This window comes from Bubalus bubalis, chromosome 2, assembly GCF_019923935.1.
Source record: "Bubalus bubalis isolate 160015118507 breed Murrah chromosome 2, NDDB_SH_1, whole genome shotgun sequence".
Taxonomy (NCBI): Eukaryota; Metazoa; Chordata; class Mammalia; order Artiodactyla; family Bovidae; genus Bubalus; species Bubalus bubalis.
The window spans coordinates 150,741,370-150,766,205 of record NC_059158.1 but is presented as its reverse complement, the minus strand read 5'-3'; the positions used below and the strand labels follow the sequence as shown (position 1 = coordinate 150,766,205).

At 39.6% G+C, this 24,836-nt stretch overlaps 2 long non-coding RNA genes across 2 annotated transcripts; one reads left to right on the top strand and one right to left on the bottom strand.

Annotated features, from left to right (window-relative positions):
* Window positions 1–1,190: 1,190 nt before the first annotated feature.
* Window positions 1,191–12,474, bottom strand: LOC123332174. Its single transcript, XR_006548940.2, has 2 exons — window positions 11,463–12,474; window positions 1,191–1,751 (listed from the first exon to the last, which is right to left on the bottom strand). It is a non-coding gene; the product is annotated as an uncharacterized LOC123332174 (long non-coding RNA).
* A 1,043-nt stretch (window positions 12,475–13,517) lies between these two features.
* On the top strand, window positions 13,518–14,332 carry LOC123332175. Its single transcript, XR_006548941.2, has 2 exons — window positions 13,518–13,828; window positions 14,164–14,332. It is a non-coding gene; the product is annotated as an uncharacterized LOC123332175 (long non-coding RNA).
* The last annotated feature ends 10,504 nt before the right edge of the window (window positions 14,333–24,836 follow it).

Here is a 24,836-nt window from a genome sequence, read left to right as displayed (position 1 = left end):
CATACCAGTTGTTATTAACCACTATTTTGGTCCTAATAACCATGACTATAGTAAAGGCTGTTGTTCTGCCCAGACAGAGCAAAGACCACGTTAACGCTTACCCAGCACACAGCCTGTGTGTTCACCTCAGAAGAGTGAAAAATACCTCCAGAAGCAACTAGGATTGGTCTTTAATGCAAAGGTACTTCATCTGGTTTCCACAAACACTATTTAGAAGTCAAAAATCAAATTTCACTACCTCCCATTCCCCCCACCGCACACAGAGTACATCAATGAATCTATGTTCATTGCTCTGAGTATCTGATAGCTTCCAGCAAGTTATCAGGCGGTTCTTAAAGGATAGTAACTACCTATATAATACCCTACCCATAAGGCCAGTGGAGAAGGAAATGGCGACCCACTCCAGTATTCTTGCCTGGAGAGTCCCAGGGACGGAGGCACCTGGTGGGCTGCTGTCTATGGGGTCGCACAGAGTCAGACACGACTAAAGCGACTTAGCAACAGCAGCAGCAGCAGAAGGCCAGTAGTAGATAGAAGGGTACTAAAAAGGAAAAAGTAGTGACCATCCATTTAGTTAGCTAACCCAAGAAGAGAGCTTGTTTCATGGAACGTGTGTATGTGTGTGTGTGTGTGTGTGTGTATACTTGAGAAAAGTAAAACAGAATCCAATATCCTGGCATTTATTTTTAATATGAATAATCCTAGAATTCTTATCAATTTTACATCAGAATAAAGAATTTTAGCAAGGGACAGGAAGAATGTCAAAGAAAACTGGGGAAAATTGTTAGGTAGGATATCTGCCAACTAATCAAAATGTATTTAAATTGAAATTTGAAGGGAAGAGAAACTATTTTACAAGTTTATAAGAAGATACCAGACACGGCGTCAGAAGAGACAGAATTGTGGTGACACCGAGGGAAGCAACTGTCCCTCAGGTTTCATTGGTTTATATTAAAAATATAATAGATTAAATAATTTAGTAAGTAAGGAGTAAATATTTCACATATTCTGCTCCCTTTTCATCTCACTGGTGTATAGTGACCTAAATTACTCTAAAATCAAAGGTTTCCTTGTGAAGTATTCATGTAAGATTCTTCTGTATAAGTGGATAATAACCCTTAGCACTGAAAAACCTCCTGGGTTTTAAAACTGCTTATAAAAATAGTATAGAACACATATGAGAAAGAAAGTAAAAGTATTAAAATTTTATTGTTTTTATCTTTTAAAAATAAAAAAAAATCAAAATGGAAAAAATAGATATATTATTAAGTGATAACTGTAATTAAACATAATATGGATAAGAAGATAATTAGCTTCTTTTTAGAAAAATAAAATCCAGGAAACAGAAAGAACTTATAGATGAAATTCATCATTTTCTGAATCTTCAAATTATGGAAATTTTTAAAAGAGGTATTATAACATCAAACACTGTTAAATACCTTGCTTTTCAGAAAGAAGAGACTATTAAATTCTGTACATGCCAATGGTTTACATTAGCATTGTTCCCTGGCCAGAGTTTAGAATAAGTTATTAAACAAATGGATGATGAGTACATAGAAAAGAAAGTGAAGATACTAATGGCCATCATGGGTTCACTGGAAACAGTTATGCCAAGTGAACAGAGTTCCTTTTAACAGCTTCTAGTGCCAACTGGGAGAGTGAGTTCTAAATCTTCAAGCAGATTCTGTAGGTGTTTTCCCTTGTTGCTCGACCATATTTCTTATCAGCGACTTTTAGTGAAGGCCTGAAAACTTAAGAAGAAAAATGTCTGACTAAATTGGAAATAGTAAGAGCAGTTATGGTAGCTGAGAGATTCAAAAGTACAAAAACTAAAACTGGGAGAACTTGAAACCAACATAAACAAGATTAAACTGTGGCAAACTCAAAGTACTCCCCAGAGGATGGGTGGCTGTCAGTTACTTCTGGAAATTGAGAAGGACAGTATGCGTCTGAGCAGCACCTTGGCAGGGATACCTTAATTAATATCAGGCTGCCAAGTCCTGGCTGGCTCGTATGCCTAAGTATTTGATGGGCTTATCAAGGGAGGATAAGATGCCTGGGAAAGACCCCAAGACAAATAGCTCTAAAATGAGGACAAATTTTCAATTGTTGACTTGCTTTTTAACTTCTCTTATCTTTTTTACCAATGACCTCATTGCTTATCATGGAAAGGGTGCTACTAAAATGATTAGAAAAAACCATTAAAAGGTTATTATGAATGATCATACATAATATGTTGAGAGATACAGTCTAAATAAACTTGTCGACTCTTATTCCTTTGAGTTATGTTTTAAAATATTATCATATATTCTCTTGATGCCAACATGCATTTTGAAATCCACAGATCCCTCTAAGATTTCCAAGGAGAGCATGTCTACTACCTGAGGCATGGAGAAAGGATAAAATGAATAGATTTTCAAGGCAACAACTTCAATTGGGTAAAATTAAACAAAAAACCAAAACAACAAAGAAAATTGGGTCAGGAAGAGGGGAAGGTGGAAGGCCAAGAGAAAATATCTGGCTGAACCTGACTAAACTCATCTTTTATGTCAAGTGTGGTGCGAGTATGGTCAATGCCCTGCAACACTTAGTTTCTACTCTTTAATGAGATTGTAAATTTCCATAAGAATAAAGATCACAATTTTATTGACCTTCTTCCAAGCTTTGTCCTGTTCTGAGCTTCCATAGTCCTCATGTCAAAATTACTTGATTTTTGTTTGTCCATTGAAGTATAATTGATTTACAATGTTGTATTAATTTCAGGTATACAGCAAAGTGACTCAGTTTATATAAATAAATATGCTTAATATATTGCAGCTCAGAAAATCAAAGACCAAATATTTCTTATGTCATAATGACCACTCAATGACTTATTTTACCTTTTTTTCCACTCTTCAATAATTTGTGTAATAGTGATGCATCCAAAGAATGCAGAAAGAATGAAGGGATGGAGCCAAGGCAAAAATAATGCCCAGCTGTGGATGTGACTGGTGATAGAAGGAAGGTCCAATGCTGTAAAGAGCAATATTGCATAGGAACCTGGAATGTTAGGTCCATGAATCAAGGCAAATTGGAAGTGGTCAAACAGGAGATAGCAAGAGTGAATGTCAACATTCTAGGAATCAGCGAACTAAAATGGACTGGAATGGGTGAGTTTAACTCAGATGACCATTATATCTACCACTGCAGGCAGGAATCCCTCACAAGAAATGGAGTAGCCATCACGGTCAACAAAAGAGTCTGAAATGCAGTACTTGGATGCAATCTCAAAACAACAGAATAATCTCTGTTCATTTCCAAGGCAAACCATTCAATATCACAGTAATCCAAGCCTATGCCCCAACCAGTAACGCTGAAGAAGCTGAAGTTGAATGGTTCTATGAAGACCTACAAGACCTTTTAGAACTAACACCCAAAAAAGATGTCCTTTTCATTATAGGGGACTGGAATGCAAAAGTAGGAAGTCAAGAAACACCTGGAGTAACAGGCAAATTTGGCCTTGGAATATGGAATGAAGCAGGGCAAAGGCTAATAGAATTGTGCCAAGAGAATGGACTGGTCATAGCAAAAACCCTCTCCCAACAATGCAAGAGAAGACTCTATACATGCACATCACCAGATGGTCAACACCGAAATCAGATTGATTCTATTCTTTGCAGCCAAAGATGGAGAAGCTCTATACAGTCAGCAAAAACAAGACCAGGAGCTGACTGTGGCTCAGATCATGATCTCCTTATTGCCAAATTCAGACTTAAATTGAAGAAAGTAGGCAAAACCACTAGACCATTCGGGTATGACCGAAATCAAATCCCTTATGATTATAGAGTGGAAGTGAGAAATAGATTTAAGGGACTAGATCTGATAGATAGAGTGCCTGATGAACTATGGACTGAGGTTCATGACACTGTATATGAGACAGGGATCAAGACCATCCCCATGGAAAAGAAATGCAAAAAAGCAAAATGGCTGTCTGGGGAGGCCTTACAAACAGCAGTGAAAAGAAGAGAAGTGAAAAGCAAAGGAGAAAAGGAAAGATAGAAGCATCTGAATGCAGAGTTCCAAAGAATAGCAAGGAGAGATAAGAAAGCCTTCCTCAGTGATCAATGCAAAGAAATAGAGGAAGACAACAGAATGGGAGAGACTAGAGATCTCTTCAAGAAAATTAGAGATACCAAGGGAACATTTCATGCAAAGACGGGCTCAATAAAGGACAGAAATGGTATGGACCTAACAGAAGCAGAAGATATTAAGAAGATGTGGCAAGAATACACAGAAGAACTGTACAAAAAAGATCTTCATGACCAAGATAATCACGATGGTGTGATCACTGACCTAGAGCCAGACATCCTGGAATGTGAAGTCCAGTGGGCCTTAGAAAATATCACTACAAACAAAGCTAGTGGAGGTGATGGAATTCCAGTTGAGCTATTTCAAATCCTGAAAGATGATGCTGTGAAAGTGCTGCACTCAATATCCCAGCAAATTTGGAAAACACAGCAGTGGCCACAGGACTGGAAAAGGTCAGTTTTCAATCCAATCCCAAAGAAAGGCAATGCCAAAGAATGCTCAAACTACTGCACAATTGCACTCATCTCACACGCTAGTAAAGTAATGCTCAAAATTCTCCAAGCCGGGCTTCAGCAATATGTGAACCGTGAACTTCCAGATGTTTAAGCTGGTTTTAGAAAAGATTTGTTAGTGGGAAGCAAACACAACATTAAATAGATAAAGTTTGAATTGGACATACAGTTACTGAGGCATTTTGATTTGTCTTTTTAATTGCTTTGTTATTATTATTTTAAATGATTTGCTTCTGTAAACTCTTGGGACCACCAGTATTGCAGTAGGACCTGGATAGGGACTGGAAGTCCTTGGCAGGACAGCAGCCATCTTAATACATTTCATATCACATGTCCCCTTGTGCACATGCAGTTAAATCTTACACTGTGGTGAAGGGATGGTTTTTATAATGGTGTAGTAAAATTGGATTACTTAGGTGTCCTTGTCTGATACTTAAAGTAAATGTTTCATATTTCCACATGGGGGGAAAAAAAGCATCATGAGAGAATAAACCTAAGCCTCTAAAAGTTCCATGAAGCATAAATCTTAAGGTATTTCTATCTTGTTTAAGTCAGTGCTGTTGTTGTTAGGATTACCTATAAGTAACAGAGATACTAAGCAAATAACAACCACCCCATCATTGTACGTGACCACATGATTCAGACTGGCCCTTTATAGTGTTCCCTATCCCCACAGTGCTTAGAATTCCCCAAGCCAGGCTTCAACAGTACATGAACTGTGAACTTCCAGATGTTAAAGTTGTATTTTAGAAAAGGCAGAGGAACCAGAGATCAAATTGTTAACATCCATTGGACCATTCAAAAAGCAAGAGAGTTCCAGAAAAACATCTACTTCTGCTTTATTGACTACGCCAAAGCCTTTGACTGTGTGGATCACAACAAGCTGTGGAAAATTCTGAAAGAGATGGGAATACCAGACCACCTGACCTGCCTCTTGAGAAACCTGTATGCAGGTCAGGAAGCAACAGTTAGAACTGGACATGGAACAACAGACTGGTTCCAAATTGGGAAAAGGATACATCAAGGCTGCATATTGTCATCCTGCTTATTTAACTTATATGTGGAGTACATCATGAGAAATGCCAGGCTGGATGAAGCACAAGCTGGAATCAAGATTGCCAGGAGAAATATCAATAACTTCAGATATGCAGATTACCACCCTTATGGCAGAAAGTGAAGAAGAACTAAAGAGCCTCTTGATAAAAGTAAAAGAGGAGAGTGAAAAAGTTGGCTTAAAACTTAATATTCTGAAAACTAAGATCACAGCATCTAGTCCAATCACTTCATGGCAAATAGATGGGTAAACAATGGAAACAGAGAAAGACTTTATTTTTTTTGAGCTCCAAAAATCACTGTAAATGGTGACTGCAGCCATGAAATTAAAAGACACTTGCTCCTTGGAAGAAAAGCTTTGATCAACCTGGACTGCATATTAAAAAGCAGAGACATTATTTTGCCAACAAAGGACCATCTAGTCAAGGGTATGGTTTTTCCTGTAGTCATGTATGGATGTGAGAGTTGGATTATAAAGAAAGCTGAGTGCCAAAGAATTTATGCTTTTGAACTGTGGTGTTGGAGAAGACTCTTGAGAGTCCCTTGGACCGCAAGGAGATCCAAGGAAATCAGTCCTTAATATTCATTGGAAGGACAGATGCTGAAACTGAAACTTCAATACTTTGGCCACCTGATGCGAAGAACTGACTCACTAGAAAAGACTCTGATGCTGGGAAAGATTGAATGGGGGATGAGAAGGGAATGACAGAGGTTGAGATGGTTGGATGGCATCACTGACTCAATGGACATGAGTTTGAGTCAGTCCCAGGAGTTGGTGATGGACAGGGAAGCCTGGCATGCTGCAGTCCATGGGGCTGCAAAGAGTCAGACACAACTGAGCAGCTGAACTGAACTGATCACCACAGTGGCGGCTGGCTTAGCAACAAGCACAGACTCTAAGTTGGATCAATCTGGGGGCTTCAGAGAAACTTAATCAATATAAGTGTCTTTCCTTTGGGCTGTTAGTCTGAATGATGTAAGTATAGCAATGGTTGCAACCTCTAAATGTCTCCTACCACATGAAGACAGTTTCCACAGTAAAAGGAATGTGGAAGGAACACAGAGGAAAACAAAGATAGAAAAAAGGAGAAGAGACAGAAAAATATTTGACATTATGTGACTTTATGATACCAACTGTGCCCATAGATTTACCAGTTCCTTACAGTACTCATTTGGTGGTGAGGGAGAGGTTGATAGAATTAAGGTCCTTGAGTTGAGTTTCTGTTACTTAATCCTATAAGAAATCTGACTTAACAAGTCACTTCTTATAAAATGGCCATTCCAGAAGACTAATTGTTTCAAGTGTCATACACATTTCCAATCCTCTTGGTCTTTGTAGATGTTTTTACTACCTAAGTTACAATGGGGAAAAAAGGAGAATCCATCACATGAAATCTCCTTTAACTTTTTAGACCACCCTAAGCGACTGATCTGATCTGATCTGATCTGAATAATAGTGTGAAATAAAACCTGTTCTATCCACTGTTATCCTTCTCTCCTTCGGTACTATGATTGGGAAATCTGCCCAACTTTCTTTCCCAAACTAATATTCAGCCTCATCTTTCATTAATTTCTTCTCTAAACATGCGCTGAGTATTTGTTACTATGCACTGGGCACCAAGTTTGACTCTGGTAACACATGGATGACTAATTCTCAGCCCTTGTGCTATTCTGTGCTTAGTCGCTCAGTTGTGTTGGATTCTTTGTGACTCCATGGACTGTAGTCTTCCAGGATCCTCCATCCATGGGGACTCTCCAGGCAAGAATACTGGAGTGGGTTGCCATGCCTTCTTCCTCCAGTGAGTCTTCCCAACCCAGGGATCAAACCCATGTCTGCCACATTGCAAGTGAATTTTTCACTGTCTAAGTCACCTCTTAAGAAACTCACAACCTAGAAGAGTACACGGATATAGAAATGGACAATTGATTGTTATTGTATTAAATGAGTAAAAACATGCATAGAGGTTTGGGAAAGGAAGGAAAGCAGTTCTCTAACCAAGCATGCAAGCAAAGGAAGAAGGAATGAGAAATAATATCTGGGAAAATCTAAGAGAAGAGAGACAATCTAATTGTAAGAGTTGGTGGAGTCAGGCAAATAGGGAGAAAATATTCCAGTCAGAGGAACCGACTGTAGAGGACACAGAGATTAACAGCACAGTGTGTGCAGTAAGCCACAGTTCTGAGCTGGTGACAAAGTAAAGTCAAATGAGAGAGCCACGAGATAAAGTCCTTATGGTCATAGTAAAAGGTTTAACAGAGGGTCCACCCTGGAAAATGGAATTATTGGAACATTTTAAGCAAAAGAATGACATTATAAATTTCTATTTTATAAGCTTACTCTGGATGCTCTGAAGATCATAGAGGGGTATAAGATGAGGCAGAGAAATCAGCTAACAGAATATTTCTGAAATCCAAGGGATGAACAATGTGGCTTGCAAAAGGGTGAAAGTGGTAAGAAATATTTCAAAGCTGGAGCTAACAGGATTTTATCAATGGGTTAGAAATGAACAAGAGAGGAAATGAATGGTACCAACAGTTTTGGCCTGAGCAACTGAGGAAAGAGAAATGCAATGTATCAGGATGAAAAAGATTGAAAGAGAAACAGTTTCTAGAAGAAAATAAGGACATTATTTATGATCACAGAATGATGGAGATGAAAATTAAACATTCATATAGAAGTCTGGGCTAAGAGGATTAATCAGGATTGAAGATAAATTTAGAATCCAGTAGTACATATACATTATCTCAAGATAGGAGGCTGTGTAAGATGACTCAGAGAATAGACTATAACCAGAAGGGATCTGAAAACTCTAAGATGTTTCAATATTCAGGGGCCTTTACAAGATGAGGATTCAGCAAAGGAAAGAGAGGAAAGAACTGCCAATGAAATTCAAAGATATCAGAAAGGAATATGTGAGAATGTTTCTAGGAGGAAGAAATGCTAACCAAATGTTACTGAGTGCTTCGTTTTCAAATTTAGGGTTAGAAAATGTTTCCAGCAATATCATTCTGTCACCATTTTGTGCACCCCCCAACTCCAGCCTTAACCCTTATTCTGTCTCCACTGTAGCCCTGCCACCTGACAACTAGTTCTTGCCTAGCAGCTAGGAAACTGGTCCTCCTAAGTTTTAGCATCTCTTCCCAAAGATAGGGTAACTAAATCATATTTAATATGTATCAGGGGGCAATAGTTTAATAGTGTGCAAGACAGCAGAAGCCAAGAAAAGCAGACTCAAAAAGCAATTACCTTGGACATAAAATTAGAAGTTTTTTAAATTGGGTGAAAAATGTCACAATCCTTTATGCTTTTCTAATTTTCTTGCCTCAACAATTCACTGAGGCAGCATTACATACAGCTCAGGGATTACCCAATTTGAGAGCTTCAGTTCTTTCCATTTGGAAAGTGATTCTGATGGATAGTATTAATATTACAGTAGTGCATCAGAAAAGCTATCAAATATTCATTTTTAAGTAATTGTAACACCAATTTTCATTACCTAGAATGATAGCAGAGATCACCTAGGAGAGTACTGGCAATTTCACAAATAAATCCTAAGATGGATCTAAAAGTTTTGTTGATTTAACATGGAAGCAAAGACCAGGTCATCATGTCAGTTAAAGTGGCTCTTAATGTATGGTCCCTGGACCAGAAGCAGCAGCAGCCCCTGGAAACTGCTGGAAATACACATTCTCAGGTCCCAATGCAAACCTACTGAATTAGATACTCCGGGGGTGGAGGCCAGCAATAGTGCTTGAACAATCTCCCCAGGTGATTCCAATGAACAGAAAAGTTTGATAAACCCTGGGTTAAGGGATGAGAAAGGGATACAGCAGCAATAGAGAAAAGGAGGACCAGGAAGAAAAGAGTCGGGGGGAGAGAAAGAAAAGATGAGGGCACAAGAAGGGGATGAGGGCTAGGGAAACTGAGTGGGAGGCTGAGAAAAAAGATGGGAAGGATGTAGGAGTGTGAGAGGAAGGGAGAACCACAAGTGTCCTTTGATGCATATCTAGGGCTTTCCTGGTGGCTCAGATGGTAAAGAATCTGAGTGCAGGAGACCGGGGTTCTATCCCTGGGTCAGGAAGATTCCCTGGAGAATGAAATGGCTACCCACTCCAGTATTCTTGCCTGTAGAATTCCATGCACAGAGGAGCCTGGTGGGCTAAGTCCATGGAGTCACTAAGAGTCAGACACACCTGAGCGACTAACACTTTTCAGTTTCACATGAGTACTTACACGTATATGATCAACAACTTTGTTCTTGTTTAGTCACTAAACCATGTTGAACTCTTTTGTGACCCCCAAAGACTGTAGCCTGCCAAGCTCCTCTGTCCCTGGGATTTCCCAGACCAGAATACTGGAGTGGGTTTTCACTTCCTCCTCCAGGGAATCTTCCTGACTCGGGAATCAAATCCACATCTCCTGCATTGGCAGGTGTATTCTTTACCACTCAGCCACCTGTGAGGTGGTATTTCGAAGTGAATAATAATTACCTCACAATATTATAAGAACTCATCTGAGAAAATTAAAGTAAAATGCATTTCTGGCACCTAATATGGGTAATCTGTATAAAATTACTAACCCCCAAACAGCTTAATATTAGCTCACAGCCCCTTCAAAATCCTAATTTTCCTCCTTTATTAACTATTATTTTCATTTATTTTCTCCAAGGCACATCTGTCTTAGGAGGCCTATTCTCCATCTAACTTGCCTCTTGGTTTACTTTAATTTTGCTTTCATTATAAATCCTTCACTACTTCCTTGAAACCCCCTTTACTGCCTATGTTCAAACTCATCCAGCTGATTTTCAACCAATAAAAAAGTTGAAAAAGATGCCATCTGGGGAGTGGTGAGACTTAGACGGCCATGTAAAGTCCACCGTGTAACATAATCTTAGCAAAGAATCATAGATAAGATTAATGTTTGTTCACATGGAGACAGGAACACTTTTCATTTAGAGCCAGAGAGAAACAGACTCAAATTATTTTAGTATCATTTGACTTCCTTATGGAGACCTAAGATTTCCTGGAGTTTTATTACCAGCAGAAAGTACCTGAGAGGCCAACTAATTCCAAAGATTCAGCTCTTCTTCGTTGTTTAATAAAAATCATAAAATACACCTGGCTAGGAAATTTAAAGCTAAAAAAACAACTAATTAAACTTAATTGGGTCAGTCTGGGCAGGCTGATTACTCTGATTGGCCTCGGGAGAATCTGATCATGGATTCACCAAGAGAAACATGGCAAAGGAAAGCTTGAAATCAGGACAGGTGCTATATTTCTGTCTGACTGGAGATGTAATTTTTAGTGAGAAATACACAAAAGAGGCTAAAGAGGAAACAGGGTATTGGGGGAAGGCACAGTCAACTATAAGCAAGTCATTTCAGGCCCATCCTAATTTCTCAGAGGGAAGCAGAGGGAATTATTATAATAAGGTCACAGGCTTATATTATAGGCCCTGGATTTCTTTTACCTGAATTAATCAAATACATTTTATCAGTTTTTGTTGATATTTTGTTGGGGCTTTTATTTTTTTTGCAAATGCTTTCTTGCTGGCAACCCAGAAGAGGAACTAAAGAAAGCAGTGTAGAACGACCATTGATGATGGTCACATTTGTCTGAGGAACCCAGACTACTATACAGTAGAAATGTCAATTCCTAGAATTTGAGCACAATCTTATCCCACAAGCATATATGCTTATGATAATTATTTACTTGTAACCTCTTCTTTTGAATTGTAGTATTACTCTGGTTAATTAATATTGATTTTGATTACATCAAGATAAAAATGATTTTTGCACTTAGAAAACCACTTTGGAATTTCAGTCTTACCTTATAGAAGAACTCCAAGGATTAAATGTTTTATTTAAGGTTATATAGATCCATGCTACTCAAACTGACCCGTGGAACTCCTGCGCTTAACTCATTAAAAATATGGCTTAAAAATATAAATTTCTAAGCCCTAACCCAGGCTACCAAATCAGAGTTTCTTATATTAGTTTCAGGGAAATGTTCCTTTTGTTTGTTTGTTTTCTAGTGCTTTCAGGTGGCTATGATTCACTCTAAAACCTGAGAAATGTACTTCCTGATTATGAGACAAGAAATGCCGGGCTGAGGAGCACAGTAGTAAAGGGTGCCAGCTCCATCATACTATAAGTGGCATAATTTACCTTAAGCAAGTCATTTTACCACCTTGTACCTTGTTCCTAAAATGAAAATATTATTATCCCAAAGTATTATGGCAAAGATTAACACATGGCAAGTGTTTAGTACATTGCCTTGGCTCTTACTGCTGTTATTAAAAGGAAGGTTACCGGGGTAAAAATGGTAGGCCAAACAAAAAAATGTCTCAATGATTCCATGAGGTGATCCTGTTTTACTCTTGCACGTTTCAGTTCCTGCACTATTCTAGACACTCTTTAAAAGCTAATTTTTATGCTTGTTGAACCTTCTTTTTTGTCTTTTACTGTTACTCCTAACACGATCAATCTCTTGAAAGAAAATAAAGCAACAGACAAGGAAACTTTCTAAGACACAGGGATAACACGAGAGATCCAGGTTTAAAGAGACGTGGCAGGGATATCCATCATGACCATAGGAGGAAATAGCTGTAGATCTTATGACCTGCAATTACCCAGCATAAAGGGTGATAGAGCCTAGAGAAAGAAACTCAGACACAAGCCACATTATTAAAAAAATTAGTTTTGTGTCTTATGAAGTATGTTTCTTATCACTCTGAGATATGTACATTTTTCATCAAAAAAATAACAAGATAATGAGATGCATACCATGGAAAAGCCACAACCAAGTTATCTGTGCTTAATCAACCATAGTTTTTATGCTGTTCCTACAGATTGATATGCATGATTTCTTTTAATTTAATTCTCAGAAAACTGTGCAAGGAAGATAGTCTTTTTCACAGGGAAGGAAAATAAGTTTAGAGAGATTAAGTAGCCTGCCTAGGGTGGCACTCTGCATTCAGCTGATGGCTGATTGTTTCTGGCCCCAAATCCTGTTCTTCATCACTTGACCTGAGCAGTAGATACACAGCAGCCTGCTGGGTGCCCAACATTACTAGCAGCTGAGGACACAGCCCCAACCTGTCCTCCGGAAGCTTTCAGTCTAGCAGGAAAGCCAGAGAATGAATACTTTCTGAGCAGCATTACAAGTGGACCATGGGAGACATAAGGAGTTCTAAGAGCATATATCATGGAAACTAGTTTTACTGCAAGGATGTGAAAAGGCCTCCTCAGGGAAGGGCCATTTAACCTGAGAAATGAAGTGTGAGTAGGGTCAATAATGGGTAGGGAAATAAAGTGTTGGTAATGGAGGGAGCAGCATGTATGAAAACACCCAAGCTACACTGAAGGAAAACTATATCCTGGAAGGCTGGAGCACTGAAAGCAAGAGCTGAAAGGAGACTAAAGAAAAAATAATGGGAAGTCTTACAGGTTATGTAAGGTTCTTGGAATTCATCCTAAAATCAAATAATAATAATACTTTAAATTAAAAATTCAATAAAGAGATTAAGTAGATGAAAGATATGTGCAGATTTTCTGATTTATAAGGCTCTCCCACATCAGTGACTGGCATAGAAGATTCTACATACTATGCCCAATGCATGTTTGAGCATCAGATCCATGGCTCTCGATACTGTACTCTTGCCAGTTAAACTGATGCACCACAAATACAATAAATACTATAAATATACTGCAATTTCTACTAAACTATAGCTCTAAGCACCACCTCTTATCTTGATTTCAAGATGTACATCATCTGTTTCTCTGTTGGCTTATTGTCTGCAGCTGTGTAATAATGACACCCCAAGCACCCATTAGAGTCAATTTTATGGGTAACTTCTGCTTACTTAGGAAGACTATCATTAATCAGCCTCTGGCAATCAAAGCCGACCACAGCCTCTGCTCTAACATATACCTGCAGTCTACCAAGTACCAGAACTATGAGGAAAGACAGAGCAATTAAAAACCAGCAAACAAAAAAACTCTGTATAGAGAAATGGCCCTTCTGTGTCTCATTGATAAGACACTGGCTACCTTAGTTTTTAGTTGGAGTCACTGCTGACTGTAGAATGAAATTCACTGTGTTCATCTTGACTAATATCTTAGCCTTGAATGCTCCTCACACCTTCTAAACTTTAAAAAAAAATTCATTAACTGATTAACTGAAGATTTTAGAAGGTGTATGAGTCAATAGCTGAGCTGATTTTATTCCTCTTTTATTTTGATTTGCTACTGAACTATAAAGCAAGATTACAAAGTCCTTCCTTTTGTCTCCTTACTGTTCTTGTTCTTATCTCATGTATACATTTGTCTCCTAAAATCCTCCCCCTGGCTAACCCAGTCCTGCTTCTTCACACCTTTCCTCTCCCAAAGTTCTCATTTTCAACATTGAGTTTGGAACTAACAGTTTGCAAGGATGAACTCTGCTCCTCGGAGGCTGAAGCCACAGAATGTAAAGGAGAAATGGAAAATAAATAATGTATGTTGTAATCTGATGTTGTGATTCTCATCAGAACCTCCAGAGCAAATACAGGAAGATCGGGGCACTACCTGGAGAAAGATTCTGCATCAGGGAGGCTTGGAAGGAAGATATTCATCCTGCTCTTCTCCATGAACTGACTGTTCAACTACTAACTCGCCACTGACTCTCCTAAAATTAAATAAAACCTTGTAGACTGGCAAGTGTTAAGTATTCTTTCAAAATTTTCCTAGTATAGATTTTTAGTGGACATACCCTAAGGTGACCCCAATGAGGCATATAATTACCTCCCTTGGAGCGGGGATGGAACCTGCTGCTGCTGCTAAGTAGCTTCAGTCGTGTCCGACTCTGTGCGACCCCATAGATGGCAGCCCACCAGGCTCTGCCGTCCCTGGGATTCTCCAGGCAAGAACACTGGAGTGGGTTGGAACCTGCTAGAGCTTCTAAATGATATATTATGGCAAAAATGAAAAGATATCAAGCCTTTGATTAAGGTGGTTTGTATAGCAAATGTGATGTGGTGTCACTCCTATGAATACTACATAAGACTCTGGCTTAGAAGACTGGAGAGAGAAATTCTCCTGGTGGCCTAAATGTAAGGCTGTCGTATTGTGAGATGGCCCATCAAGAAGCTCATGTTGTATTGAAGTGGGGGGCCTTTGGTAGCTGAGAACAGCCAACAGCAAGCAATAAAACAGGGACCTCAGTTTCACAAGTGCAAGGAGTTAAACTGACAGCAACCACAGAGAGCTGAGAAGCAGGACTTCCTCCAGCCAAAGCTCTGATGAACCTGCAGCTTGGCTGGTACTGAGAGAGCAGACTGTAAGATCCCAGAGGAACCATTTCTAGCCAAGCTGAGCCTGTGCTCCTTCCCGACAGACACTGTGAGATGATCAGCTGGTTTTCACACCACCCCCTCCATTTTCCTTTAATACTTGAGTAATAATGACAACCCACTCCAGTACTCTTGCCTGGAAAATCCCATGGACAGAGGAGCCTGGTAGGCTTCGGTCCATGGGGTTGTGAAGAGTCAGACATGACTGAGCGACTTCACTTTACTTTTCACTTTCATGCACTGGAGAAGGAAATCGCAACCAACTGCAGTGTTCTTGCCTGGAGAATCCCAGGGATGGCAGAGCCTGGTGGGCTGCCATCTATGGGGTTGCACAGAGTCGGACACGACTGAAGTGACTTAGCAGCAGCAATATTTCATTATCTTCTTACAACTAGTTTTCTGTTGCAAAAATTGTGACTTACAACTGATTTGGGGTTTTTCGTAGGGATCCCCCCTTGTTCTATTGTAGTTGTTAGAATTTTCATTTTATCTTAACCAAATTGGGATTTATATGGATGGCACAATCTCAAGAAAGCACAGATACAGACGTTTCTGAAATAGCACAATAGGAGCTCTGTTGACCCTATTACTGGTGAAATAACCATAACCGGTGAATATAAGTGAAATTAAAAAAAAAAAAAAAAGTCTCTGGATATTGCCCTAAGGACATAAGCAAATGGAGAAACACTTAAAATCTATTCAGCCTAGGTAAGAACACAGAGTCTGTGTTATTTTAACCCTCTACTTTCCTCCCCCCAGCTCACCATGACTGTGACCTTAACTCCACCTCAAGCAGGTTCAACCAAGAACCCAGGGATCTCTTCCCCTGGGGTCACACCATCTCCCCTGGCAGGGCAGGCTGCCAGAGCATTTCATGCTCCAGCTCTGTGCTACAGAAGCCATATTCCAGGCAAGTGTGGCTGAGTGGTCCAATGATCCCTTCTTCCACCCAGCTCTCACTCAAATCGTGGAAGCCGACTTCCCCCTGCATCAGATTAAAAATACTGGTTCCTGATTGGCTCATCTCTACTGGCTTGTAGATAGGACAAAGTTTCCACATGTGAAGAGGCAAGCCAAGGCCAGAAGCTAATGCCCCACCCAGTGGCCCACTTGTGAGAAAGGAATGTCATCTCTTGATAAGTGGGTTATAGCCCTTGGCCTCAGCTCTGGAGCAGTGGTACAAAGGTTTGGTGGTAAGCAATTAAAAGGAGCAAAAGAGACACTGATGTATAGAACAGTCTTTTGGACTCTGTGGGAGAGGGAGAGGGTGTGATGATTTGGGAGAATGGCATTGAAATATGTATAATATCATATATGTAACGGAAAAAAAAAAATAGGAGGCCCATAGCTCCTTAAATAAGCAACCAGCTAAACCTTAGACCCAGGAGAATTTTAACAAAGAGCACCAGGGAAAGAGACAGACAACTAAGAGGATCCCTTCTGAGGTCAGAACAAACCTCAAAGGCACGCTTCAAAGACTACCCTGCAGAGAATGGACTTAAATTGGATTGGACTGTGGAGTGGTTTATGCCCCAGGACATTGTCAAAAACAATAGAACAATCAGCCAGCAATTAGAGGAGGCTGGCAGTGGGTGTGATACCATCAGAGGCAGACAGTTTAACAGATCAGGGAAACAGAGAGATCAACTAAAGCCACTGTCATCCCAGGGTACCTGTGTGTACTACAGAAGGCTACATTCTCTGACACTGCATCCTGTGAGAAAACAGATTTCACTAAAATGTCCAGCCAAGCAACTAAAAGGATAAACAAACATCAGCAACCACAGAGAGCCCTGGAGGGACAAATCAGTATCCAGAGATAGAACCCACAGAGAAGACTGATGGAAATAAAAAATGGTGCAGTCACTTTGGCAAACAGTCTGATGGTTCTTCAAAAGATTCAACAGGCAGCTACCATATGATCTGGGCTTCCCGGGTGGCTCAGTGGTCAAGAATCCGCCTGCCAATGCAGGAGACACAGAAGAAACTGTTTCAGTCCCTGCGTTGGGAAGATCCCCTGGAGGAGGGCAACCGACTCCAGTATTCTTGCCTGGAGAGTTGCTTGGATAGAGGAGTCCAGTGGGCTACAGTCCATAGGGTCACAAAGAGTTGGACACGACTGAAGTGACTGAGCAGACTGAGCACACATGCACACACCACATGATCTAGCAATTCCACGCCTAGGTGTATACTCTGCCCCACAAAAGAAAGCACACATCAACTGAAATAAAAGCACACAATGTGAAAGTGATGAGTTTCAGTTTTATTTGGTGACTTCCTGAGGACTATTACAGCTCAGGACACAGTCAAGGACTGCAGTCCTTGGGTCAAGGACCCAATTCTTATAGAAGTGGGTTCAGTTCAGTTCAGTCGCTCAGTCTTGTCCAACTCTTTGCAACCCCATGGACTGCAGCACTCCAGGCTTCCCTGCCCATCACCAATTCCTGGAGCTGATGCAAACTCATGTCCATTGAGTCAGTGATGCCATCCAACCATCTCATCCTCTGTCGTCCCCTTCTCCTCCTGCCTTCAAATCATTCCCAGCATCAGAGTCTTTTCAAATGAGTCAATTCTCCACATCAGGTGGCCAAAGTATCGGAGTTTCAGCTTCAGCATCAGTCCTTCCAATGAATATTCAGGACTGGTTTCCTCTAGGATGGACTGGTTGTGAACAACATTTCTTGTTGCCACAAGTATGGGTAGGCCATTCGAGATGGCTGTTGTCTGGCTCTCTGTATATCCCATGTTTGACCAACTCTGATTCACTCATAGGACCATCTAATCTCCTTAATTATGGACCTTAATTAGTAACTGCACATAAGCTGTCCCCTGCCCCAGCTGCTGGTTTCCGTGATAACTGATAAGCCACCTTGACATCAACTCCCCTTATAAATGGTTGCCTTCTCCCCCAAGTAGTGAAAATTACTGCCATGTTCTTCCTGACCTCTGCCATCCATGGTGGGGTGTCAGTCCAGAACCTTTGGTTCAGACATGTAAACTCCCCTGTCCAATAAATTGTTGATTTCTCCGCTGCTGTCTTTAAGGTCTTTGTTCAGTCTTAAGACTGGAAAACTATCAGGCTTGCAGGCCTTTGGGGTGCAGCCTAATTGAACGTGTTGTTGTTGTTTATTCAGTAAGTCATATCCAACTCTTTGCAACTCCATGGACTGTAGACTTCCAGGTTCCTCTGTCCATGGAATTTCCCAGGCAAGAATACTAGAGCAGGTTTCCATTTCCTTTTCCAGAGGATCTTCCTGACTCAGACATAGAACCCACATCTCCTATATTGCAGGCAGATTCTTTACCACTGTGCCAACTGGGAAGCCCTAACAGAACATGCCTCCATACAAAAACATACACAAATGAACATAGCATTATTCATAATAACCAAAAAAGGTATCAGATCAGATCAGATCAGTCACTCAGTCATGTCTGACTCTTTGCCACTCCATGAATCGCAGCACACCAGGCCTCCCTGTCCATCACCAACTCCCAGAGTTCACTCAGACTTATGTCCATCGAGTCAGTGATGCCATCCAGCCATCTCATCCTGTCGTCCCCTTATCCTCTTGCCCCCAATCCCTCCCAGCCTCAGAGTCTTCTTCAATGAGTCAACTCTTTGCACGAGGTGGCCAAAGTACTGGAGTTTCAGCTTTAGCATCATTCCTTCCAAAGAAATCCCAGGGCTGATCTCATTCAGAATGGACTGCTTGGATCTCCTAGCAGTCCAAGGGACTCTCATGAGTCTTCTCCAACACCACAGTTCAAAAGCATCAATTCTTCAGTGCTCAGCCTTCTTCACAGTCCAACTCTCACATCCATACATGACCACAGGAAAAACCATAGCCTTGACTAGATGAACCTTTGTTGGCAAAGTAATGTCTCTGCTTTTGAATATGCTATCTAGGTTGGCCATAACCTTCCTTCCAAGGAGTAAGCGTCTTTTAATTTCATGGCTGCAGTCACCATCTGCAGTGATTCTGGAGCCCAAAAAAATAAAGTCTGCCACTGTTTCCACTGTTTCCCCGTCTATTTCCCATGAAGTGATGGGACCCAAATATCCAACACTGGTAAATTTACAAATGAAATGAGGTCCATATATCCATATAATGGAATATTATTTGGCAATAAGAATGATGAAATACTGATACCTGCTATAATATGAATAAACCTTGAAAACATTATGCTAATGAAATAAGCTACTCATGAAGACCACAATTTGTCCATAGAGAGAGAGGGTGAGTGGTTGCCTAAAGCTGAGGCTGTTGGTAAGAAATGGAAAGGGACTGCTAAAAGTTATGACATTTCTTTTTGAGGTTATTAACAGTTTCTCATGTTGATTATGGTGATGGTTACACAACTGTGAATTTTCTAAGTGAAATTGAACTGTACATTTTAAATGGGTGAATTATATGGTAGGTAATTTATATTTCAACACAGCAGTTTTTTAAAAACTAGCAATTCAACTAGTTACCTTCCTTGATGAACTAACATACATACACTATTAGGATTTTACCTAAAATTTTGTGCTTTTTCCCAAAATTTTTAGAGTATTCCTATAGTTATGTGGTGGAGAGAGGGGACATTTTTAAACTACTTTGCAGGCTCTTTTTTCCAGTAGTAAAGTACGTGTTACTGTAGATGAACACATGGCCAGGAATTGAAAGGTTCAGTATTGCTCTGGGATGTGAGGTTTGCCTCTAAAGACCTGAGGCTTAGTAAATAAGATCCATAGTTTTCCTTCCATCCCCACATCAGTGATTGGCCTAATTCATTATTAGTTATGTATTCAGGTATACAACGTGCTTCGATGCTGTGCTTTGAGTTTAGGGGAGTCAGCTCTTAAAATTAGGCTTATTTACCACTCAACAATATTAAACCCATAGTTTTTGTCACCACACCACATCTGTGCTTTTTAAAAAAGCTATTTATATTTAAGAAAAGAGATTAGAATATATCTTATGATACCAAAACATAACCCTTTATTAAAGCAAATAAATATAAGAAATATTGGTCAATGAAACGTAATTCTTTTAGAGAAAGATTCCTTTCAGAAATAAAAACCTAGGATGTATTTCTTAGCAATTCCTTTAAAGGGGTTGGGAGTGGGGAAGACCTCAGACATTTCTCTTTTAACACATATCTCAGTATGTGCTTAAAAACCTCACCAGAAGTTTATTCTCAGCCATCCCCAGTATTTGAGTGTCCAAGGCTCTCTTAACTTCTCTGTCACAGCCACAGACTGTAAATCAGTGTCCACATTAATTAAGGAAAACATTGGTTTACCTTTTCTACTTGAGGGTAGAACTTCTGTATTTCTTCCGTGCACTTAGCAGAAAAGATAAACTTCCGCACATTTCCTTATACACCTTTCACATGATGATGGTCATTCAGAAAGTCCATTTTCAAAGGGAGCAGTACAGTCATTGGTCATTTCTTTCCATGAATCTTTTTAACTCCTCCCTCCCAGCAGTCATTTGTCATTTGGTGCCAGATGTCACTTAATTGATGTGTATCTGTTTACATTTTGAAAACAATCTAAGGTAGGCCCCATCAAAAAAAACTAAATTGTAGAAACTATCCTAAGGCACTGAGGTTCCTTAAATGATCACAATAATTTGAAAACAACTTAAACTAGACTTTTAAATAGAAATAGTGCTTGTCAAGCAGGGCAAAATGCTGAACCGTATTGGGCATCAGTAAGAAGCATGTATCTAGCCAACCACATCCAATCCAGCAATCAGACCCTCTCCTAGCTTGTGGCAGCCGCAATAAATTGATGGCAATGATGGATCATTAAATTCTGGTAATTAGTGGGATATTATTCCTTCTATCAAATTTAAAGTATAATTGATTAATCCCTTAACTTCGAGATATGTCACATCAATTTATTTGGCTTGTCTCAATAACAATCTTTCCATGCTCTTAATAGTTATTCCAAAATTATAGGTCAAACAATCAATACAAATTTACAAGTGACAAAAAGATGTGAGTTATTATGCTGGACTTTATGAGAAATACATTAGATAAAATCTCTTTTGTTTCTAAGTCACTTAAATTTTAGATGGACAATTGGGAACTGCTAGGGAGGGGGAAATTTCCCCTCTACCCATATTGTGTTCTTGTGGCCAAACTAACCATGAAATTGACAAAAAAAAAAACAGGTTAATAGAAGAAAAAGAACCAGATTTTAATTCAGGCATGTGGAGGTCTCAAAGAAATGAAACCTAAGAAGTGGCTAAAGCAGGCAGCTTTTATACTTTTTGACAAAAAAAAAAAAAAAAACCATTTAACATATAAGCAATTGACAGGAGGGTGCTGAATTAACAAAGAATCCAAACAGAACTGGGGCTTGTGTAGTAAATTAAGGAGGTAATAATATTTGTTTATACAGGCTTCTGGGCCTAAATTCCCTATCTCTGGCATTAAGGGTGCCCTTGTGCTTCCACATGCAGGGAACGTATCTTCCATATGAGAGATTTATTTCCTGTTTTCAGGGAGCAGGAAGGAAGGGTCAGAGTGTCCCTCTTGTGTTGACTGTTTTTTAAGTAACTTTAATTCAAAATAATCAATATGCCATTGTGGCATATTTGGGGGTGGGCTGCCTTGAGACCCAACAGAATTAAATAAATTTTTTTTTTTTACATAAAAGAGAAAGAGAGAAAATGGGATGTAATAAGTATGCCAATGAGTGGTTTGAATCTCTTTAAAGCAATGACCACCATATTGGTCTTCAGATTATTATGCATCAGGTTTATTGCTCATAGTGTTCACATTGGTTGACCAAAACTTCTCGTACTTGGTGGTATAAATAAGAATATTTTCACTTTCTTCAAAAATGAAAACTACAAAACAGCATTATTTCTAGTGGCAAAGGTATTTTTGTTTTGACTTGGCATTAAAAAATATTCACCTTCAGATTATTGCTGAAAATATTGCTTAAAGCATTCTGATAATCAATTATTACTTTCCATACTAGGCTTTCATATTTATTAGTGAATATTCTAACAACTATGGTATAAACATACATTTTGGAAAAATGTAATCTACCAAACCAACTAAACTACAAATTGCAGAGTTGCCTATGTTGTAGTGAAAAGGAATAAAGGGGAATGAGTTTTTCTCTTTCCCTTTCCTGAAAACAAAGAGGATAAAGAGAATAGTGAGTAGACCTGAACATTCCTAGTTTTTTACTTTAATTGCTCCTAACTCTAAATGTCTGTAACTAAATTTGCTTTTCTGCCCCCTAACTCTTCAAGAGCTACAATTCACTTTTTTCTTTTCCCTTTGACTCTATGCTAAATACATCCCGTATCTAGTTTTACCCTTACAACACCATTCCCATTGTATGAGAAAGCAGACCTCAGAGCCACCGAACTGCCAGACTCAATTACTGGGTTACTGACACCAGTTCATGACTGTCTGAAACAATGCAAGAGGAAGAAATCAAGATCCTATCACCTTTGTTCCTCATCACCAACTTCTGACTGAGAGCCTTTCCTTATACAAGACCCTAGACTCCTCATGGAGGGGGTCACAGTTCTAGAGGCATGAGCCTGTGTTCCCCTCTCCTTCAGCTGAGAATTAAAGCCACCTTTTTATTTCCTCCAAACTTTGTCTATGTATTTTTTAAATTTGGCTTTGGTAGGCAAAGAAGGCCAAGATTTTGGCCAGCAACACCTACACTTCACACAGCAGGAAAGAAAAACATTGACAGCTTGGAAGAATTTTGAAATATATAGATTAGGCAAGCCATTGAGTGTGCATTCACGGCTCAGTTATTTTAATTTTCATTGCTCTTTTTTTTTAAAAAGGAAACATTTCACACCAGATTATTTAATTAATGATGGATGTGTGACCCTGTGTACATTTCAATCCACTCTAATTGCTGGCTACACCAATAATTTATATCAAGGAAACTGCGTATATACAGGAGAGAGAAGCAGTGACCTGGAGCACCATTATCAGCCTCATCTCTAGTAGGTGTCATATCATAATTCCTTCTTCCATTTCCTTTTAAATTTGATTAAACAAGAGCAAATATGTTACTGCTGTGCAAGAATGACACATTCATTAATCACAATACAATTTACAACTATGAGCTACATTTGTTTTTTATACTAAAATAATAGCTGTCATAAGAATAACTAATCTGACAATAATATTCTGTTAAGAACATTCAACAGCGCATTATAAATCTAAACTACAGAGAGAAATTAGAGTGATTGGAGAGTCATTGTGTTCCAAAATAGAAGCTATCGTATGCCAGCTATTGTCATGAGATGGTCATTAGAAAATACATAAGGCACAAATTCCATTGTGAAGATACCTACAAGTAAACACAGAGAAGAAATATTTCCTTTTATCCTTCTAGCATCTTAACTTCAGTTATAAAAGCTTTTATTCAAAGAGTACATGAAGGCTTAGGGTTATTAAAGCAATACGTTTTATGATATGTGCACAAAGATAAAGGTAACTACAAATGTCTGCCTTCTAACTCACGCTGATAGTTCAGAATTTTCTCTTTTTCACAAATTCATGTTTCTTCTAGATAACAAGCTGCCCTGGGGAAAGGGGCCCTGGAGAGAAAAGGGTAGTAGCTATTACTGGGAGTTTACAAAGTGCTGCACTCCATTAACATTTCTGGTTCCCTGGGAGGCTGTTTCTGAAAGCTCCCAAAGCTCAGCACTAATGCAAAAGCTTAAACAGGTGGATGGTGGGCTGTTATACGGGCACTGTTGCATTCTGGAAATAACACAAGTTTAAAATCACACAGATCTGGGTTTGAAACATAACTGCCACCTACTAACTCTGCCCGCCTTGAGTAGATGATAATCTCCTGAGTTTTAAGTTACTAATATGTAAAATACATAGAGAATTCTTTACCATCAAGGTAAAATGATATAGTGCATACAAACATCTGGTAAATCTATAAAGAAAGTGAAGTGAAAGTGAAAAGTGAAAGTAAAGTCGCTCAGTCGCGTCTGACTCTTTGCAACCCCATGGACTGTAGCCTACCAAGCTCCTCTCTCCATGGGATTTTCCAAGCAAGGGTACTGGAGTGGGTTGCCATTTCCTTCTCCAGGGGATTGTCCCAACTCAGGGATCAAACCCAGCTCTCCCACATTGTAGGCAGATGCTTTACCATCTGAGCCACCACGGAGTCCTAAATCTATGTGTTCAATTAATTAAGCTAAGATTTACTTGAAATACTTAAGATCCATAAACCTTTGGTACCTGACATGAAGAGCTGACTCATTGGAAGAGACCCTGATGCTCGGAAAGATTGAAGACAAAAGGAGAAGGGGACAACAGAGGATGAGATGACTAGATAATGTTATAGACTCAATGGACATGAATTTGAGCAAACTCCAGGAGACAGAGGAGGAAAGAGGAATCAGATACCACTTGTTCCGTCCCTCAGTAGTGTCCAACTCTTTGCGACCCCACAGGCTACAGCACACTAGGCTTCCCTGTCCTTCACTATCTCCTGGAGTTTGCTCAAACTCATCTCCATTGATGCTATCCACCATCTCATCCTCTGTTGCCCTCTTCTCCTCCTGCCTTCCATCTTTCCCAGCATCAAGGTCTTTTCCAATGAGTCAGTTCTTCCCATCAGGTGGCCAAATTATTGGAGTTTCAGCTTTAACATCAGTCCTTCCAATGAATATTCAGGACTGATTTCCTTTAGGATGGACTGGTTGGATCTCCTTGCTGTCCAAGGGACTCTCAAGAGTCTTCTCCAACACCAGAGTTCAAAAGCATCACTTCTTCAGCACTCATCCTTCTTTACAGTCCAATTCTCACATCCATACCTGACTACTGAAAATACCATAGCTTTAACTATATGGACCTTTGTAGGCAAAGTGGTG